The 6,163-nt window shown below is 44.7% G+C and overlaps 1 long non-coding RNA gene across 1 annotated transcript; it reads right to left on the bottom strand.

Annotated features, from left to right (window-relative positions):
- Positions 1–389: 389 nt before the first annotated feature.
- LOC115177434 (uncharacterized) lies at positions 390–3,340 on the bottom strand. Its single transcript, XR_003872402.1, has 3 exons — positions 3,301–3,340; positions 1,121–1,201; positions 390–778 (listed from the first exon to the last, which is right to left on the bottom strand). It is a non-coding gene; the product is annotated as an uncharacterized LOC115177434 (long non-coding RNA).
- Between the last annotated feature and the right edge of the window lie 2,823 nt (positions 3,341–6,163).

The raw sequence follows: 6,163 nt of genomic DNA, 5'->3' as shown, positions 1-6,163 counted from the left end.
CATTTGTATAAAATGGAATGAACTGATTTCCTTTCTATAGCCTTAACTCTAAGAGTATACAGTATACCTTTCTTTCATCATAATTGACCATGTTGGTTCTATGCACCACACTAAACCCTATGGACTGACCATTGTCTGACTATTAAGTTGGTTCCTCATCCACAGACAATGATGACAGACCCAGTGAGGATGATGAGGATGATGCTGCTCGCTCTAGTCTTCATCCTGAGTGTCACTATGCCCTGTTTATCTGTCTACAACAGTGGGGAGTGCTACTTCAATACCAAAGGTGCGTGTATTTGTGTACAGTATGTGTGTGCGTGTGAGTGTATTAACCATGTGTGTATGTGTCTTATAGGAAGCTGTGGGTACATGGGGCAAGTGTATGGAATAGGTGAGAGTTGGATGACCAAGGACTGTTACCAGTGTGTCTGTATGGATCCATTTGGAGTGGGCTGCTGTGATCAGTAAGTTGACCATCACACTGTAGCCTTTTACATAACAATACACACCCCGGCATTGACACTGTGTGATTGTATTGACGGTTGATAGAACAAAGTGTGTTATTAATGTCTTTACCTTCCTCACAGTGGATCTCAACCGGTGGACTACCCTGACTGGTGTGATGTGATCCGCAAGCCAGACTCCTGCAACATCATCGCTGTGATGAAAGCCAATCACAAGCTGCCTTGTCTGTGTGGACCGGGTTGTCTCAGGCTAGGGGCGCGGCAGCCATGGAAATCTGACAGCTGCCCTTTATTTGGATCGGTCCATAATTCTGCCATTCATAAATGGGAAGATGAGAAATGATTAAAACACAGATTGACTGATAGTGTTTCTCACTGTTTCTTATGAACAAATGCAGATAGACTGTTATTAACATAGGCAGTGCTTGACTTGGACTGAAATAGGTTCCGGTAATCATTTTGGGTGCTGTAATAGAAATACTGTAATACAATCCACTCACACAGCCACAGCAGCTAATGGCACAGAGACACCGAAAGATTGGGGGTGGGGTTATAAAGTCAGACTCACTGCGTTATTGAATTTCCTTCATACATGTACGTTACATTGGACATGTTTAATCCACAAGACATTAGTACCTAGGTCCTACATGTACCTGATGTTTAAATAAACAGATACGTTTCAAATGCCTTCTGTTCTTCTTCTGTGCATGTAGAGTGGTGTGTGAGCAAAATCCCTGGGAAAAAAAGCCATATTACAACCTTTGTTTGCTCTGTAACCTGTTAGTTCACCTACATTTACATTTTACATTTACATTACATTTTAGTCATTTAGCAGACACTCTTATCCAGAGTGACTTACAGTAGTGAATGCATACATTTCATACAATTTCATACATTTTTTTTTTTTTTTCTGTGCTGGCCCCCCGTGGGAATCGAACCCACAACCTGCCTTGCCACCGTGATATATAGGCCTGAAGGCAGAGACAGTAAGAAGACAGTGACAGAATAAATTCATTCACACCTTTGTTTCATCAGAAAATCAGTGTCACACCCTGATCTGTTTCACCTGTCCTTGTGATTGTCTCCACATCCAAGGTGTCACCCATCTTCCCCATTATCCCCTGTGTATTTATACCTGTGTTCTCTGTTTGTCTGTTGCCAGTTCGTCTTGTTTGTCAAGTCAATCAGTGTTTTGTCTTAGCTCCGGCTTTTCCCAGTCTCTCTTTTTCTTGCCCTCCTGGTTTTGACCCTTGCCTGTCCCGACTCTGAGCCCGCCTGCCTGACCACTCTGCCTGCCCCTGAGCCTGCCTGCCATCCTGTACCTTTGCCCTTACTCTGGATTACCGACCTCTGCCTGACCTGATCCTGAGCCTGCGCCCCACCACTCTGGATTATCGAACCCTGCCTGCCTTGACCTGTGATTTGCCTGCCCCTGTTGCTGTAATAAACATTGTTACTTCAACACAGTCTGCATTCTTTATTACCTGAAACATTATACAGAGAGCAACCTCCGTCCGGTGAAGTCCACAAAGCATATTGCATGGAACAAACAGTTACATGACCTACAGCATGGTCAAGCAAGTTAAAGTTTCCGACATTATCGGATTACTAAACAACTATTGGAAAGTTACCCCAAGTCGCAAAGAAAACAAGAGCTGCCTCCACTATTCCGGCAACATTTCAACATCATCAAATCACCTCTGCTTAGTCTAATACAGTGACAACTAAAAGATACCAAAAACTATTTAGTCCAATCAATGTAAGCTAAATATGATGTGGCTGTCCATGGTTCTGGTTTCTCTCTCTGTGTGTGTGTGTGTGTGTGTGTGTGTGTGTGTGTGTGTGTGTGTGTGTGTGTGTGTGTGTGTGTGTGTGTGTGTGTGTGTGTGTGTGTGTGTGTGTGTGTGTGTGTGTGTGTGTGTGTGTGTGTGTGTGTGTGTATTCATGCAAGTAGAAAAAACATAATGCCGCAATCCTCTCTTCATGTTGATGAAACGGTCTATGACTCTGTCATACAGTACACACCTATATTTTTTGTTGTTCTAGGCTACCTGGCTAAAATGCATGCTCGCTAGCCTAACTTCCTTTCATGGGCAATGTTAGCTAGTTAACATTAGCCTTCTACTTCTAGCTAGCTACATATCGAACTTCCATGCTTTCAGGCCAAGGGCACAATGTATGAATTTATGGCTGGATCAGAATAACCTTCGTAATCATTGGCCAGTACGGAGAATTAAGTCAAATCACAGGTCCAAATCCCTATCCCCATCCATGGCGAATTTAGAAAAGGGACCATTTTAGCTAGCTAGCCACCGGAGGACAACAACACAATGAGACGCAACAATTCAAGTTGTTTCTGTCAATAGCCGTGTCTACACTTGACAGTTCATGCAGCTTTTGTATTCCGATAATGGAGTTCTGATCATGGAATTCCGAACAAGTCATGCCTCTTCATTTACATTTAAATGTGTCCACCATGTCCACATTGTGTCCATTCCTGCACTATATTCAAATGCCAGTATGCATTCTACAAATGGTGGAATAGGCTAAATATGATTTAAAAAAAGGGTGTGTTCGTCAATTCATTCTGGAGTGCCAGAGTGTGCTCTGGGATTTCATAAATTCAAAGTATTGGAATTTGTCAAGTGAGCCATTTATAATTTCAGAGCGTGAGCGTTCAGAGCACACACTGGACGCTCTGGCTGAGGAGTAGGGTTGATCTGAGCATTCTGACCTCACAACAGCAGTCAAGCACCCAAGCTAACTGGCTAAAGTTGGCTAGCTACTTCCACACACAAATGATAGAACACCTCACTCTGACCATTTTACTCACCCTAGTAGAAGTGGTTAGGCTGTTTTCATGTTGTCTAGAGCGTTGGTGACTAACTGTGCTGCTGGCAACAATTGAGTTAAAAAAAATGTGCCTAAGTTTACTGACACTGGTCATATTCAACAGGTGTTGCGCATTGGTAAATTCATCAATTATTCTGCGCTCTGGCACACTCAGATGAGAGTGCACTGAAATCGGAGTAGATCGCCAGAGTGAATTTACGAACGCACCCTAACACAACAACAACTGATGGCAGTAGCTAACTATTGTAGCAAAGTACCTAGCTAACCTCTGTAGCTAGCCAGCAAGATAGCAAGTAACGCTAAAGGGATTGCAAACGAGTTCGCATAACTCTAGCCCCCAATAAATAGTTTTTCTTAATATTAACTAGCTGGCTAGCATTTGAGGCCAGCAAACACGTTCCCCATACACTAGGAATGTATTTCCTCCAATGTTATAATGAAAAGGTGCCTCTGTCCAAAAACACAAGTTTTCTGGAGACTTGTGGGAATAGTGCTGATGAAGTCCCCCACTGTATGCGCTTTCAGTAGCCTGATTGCATCAAGACTGTGGGGAAATCCTCACAATGCGAGCTTCGTAGTCTGATAGCAGAAGTCACATGTAAGTGTCAAGTGTAGACAAGACCAATTAGGTATTGCTCTCCATGTGATGTGATTTGAGTGAAGCCAAATCCAAACTGGCTTCCCTTGACACCATTCACAGTTGAGCTCGCTCAGTTAGCTCAACATTGGCTATTATTGTATACTTTTTTTTTATCAAGGGAGGCCATACAGGCGACAATGATGTCATACTACACTGCTCAAAAAAATAAAGGGAACACTTAAACAACACAATGTAACTCCAAGTCAATCACACTTCTGTGAAATCAAACTGTCCACTTAGGAAGCAACACTGATTGACAATAAATTTCACATGATGTTGTGCAAATGGAATAGACAACAGGTGGAAATTATAGGCAATTAGCAAGACACCCCCAATAAAGGAGTGGTTCTGCAGGTGGGGACCACAGACCACTTCTCAGTTCCTATGCTTCCTGGCTGATGTTTTGGTCACTTTTGAATGCTGGCGGTGCTTTCACTCTAGTGGTAGCATGAGACGGAGTCTACAACCCACACAAGTGGCTCAGGTAGTGCAGCTCATCCAGGATGGCACATCAATGCGAGCTGTGGCAAGAAGGTTTGCTGTGTCTGTCAGCGTAGTGTCCAGAGCATGGAGGCGCTACCAGGAGACAGGCCAGTACATCAGGAGACGTGGAGGAGGCCGTAGGAGGGCAACAACCCAGCAGCAGGAGCGCTACCACCGCCTTTGTGCAAGGAGGAGCAGGAGGAGCACTGCCAGAGCCCTGCAAAATGACCTCCAGCAGGCCACAAATGTGCATGTGTCTGCTCAAACGGTCAGAAACAGACTCCATGAGGGTGGTATGAGGGCCCGACGTCCACAGGTGGGGGTTGTGCTTACAGCCCAACACCGTGCAGGACGTTTGGCATTTGCCAGAGAACACCAAGATTGGCAAATTCGCCACTGGCGCCCTGTGCTCTTCACAGATGAAAGCAGGTTCACACTGAGCACGTGACAGACGTGACAGAGTCTGGAGATGCCGTGGAGAACGTTCTGCTGCCTGCAACATCCTCCAGCATGACCGGTTTGGCGGTGAGTCAGTCATGGTGTGGGGTGGCATTTCTTTGGGGGGCCGCACAGCCCTCCATGTGCTCGCCAGAGGTAGCCTGACTGCCATTAGGTACCGAGATGAGATCCTCAGACCCCTTGTGAGACCATATGCTGGTGCGGTTGGCCCTGGGTTCCTCCTAATGCAAGACAATGCTAGACCTCATGTGGCTGGAGTGTGTCAGCAGTTCCTGCAAGAGGAAGGCATTGATGCTATGGACTGGCCCGCCCGTTCCCCAGACATGAATTCAATTGAGCACATCTGGGACATCATGTCTCGCTCCATCCACCAACGCCACGTTGCACCACAGATTGTCCAGGAGTTGGCGGATGCTTTAGTCCAGGTCTGGGAGGAGATCCCTCAGGAGACCATCTGTCACCTCATCAGGAGCATGCCCAGGCGTTGTAGGGAGGTCATACAGGCACGTGGAGGCCACACACACTACTGAGCCTCATTTTGACTTGTTTTAAGGACATTACATCAAAGTTGGATCAGCCTGTAGTGTGGTTTTCCACTTTAATTTTGAGTGTGACTCCAAATCCAGACCTCCATGGGTTGATAAATTGGATTTCCATTGATTATTTTTGTGTGATTTTGTCGTCAGCACATTCAACTATGTAAAGAAAAAAGTATTTAATAAGATTATTTCTTTCATTCAGATCTAGGATGTGTTGTTTAAGTGTTCCCTTTATTTTTTGGAGCAGTATATTTTCGATCAGACAACATTAGGTAGATGACCTACACATACAGAGGGGTGATGTTTGTTATGGGTGTAAGATGGCACAGTGATTCCATCTGTTGGTAAATGTTAATTACTGCAACTCCAGTGTTTTTACCGGTGTGCTTGAAATACACGGATGTTTTGCAATATACTGAACAAGACTGGTTACTCGCATTAATGCCTCTGTCTCGTCATTTAACATTCCAACATTGTTTCGCTCGCTCGATGCTTTCTCCGGTGTGATAGAAAGATAAATAGTTGTGTTATTTTCTTTACATTTTTGGGGGAAGCCTGGCCTCCCTTAGCATTCATGAATACACCCCACTGATATTGTCACTACATAAAGCACATTCGAAGCACAGTCAGGCATTGGCCTTTCTGTTTTGTCCACATATTCTCACGAACCATTGGCAGGCATCACTGTATGGGGGACGACATAGTACAAAATTATACTGGAT

The sequence above is a fragment of the Salmo trutta genome, chromosome 37, assembly GCF_901001165.1.
Source record: "Salmo trutta chromosome 37, fSalTru1.1, whole genome shotgun sequence".
NCBI classification, from domain to species: Eukaryota; Metazoa; Chordata; class Actinopteri; order Salmoniformes; family Salmonidae; genus Salmo; species Salmo trutta.
Note: the sequence above shows the minus strand (reverse complement) of the source record. Positions and strands in the feature narration are given on the sequence as shown.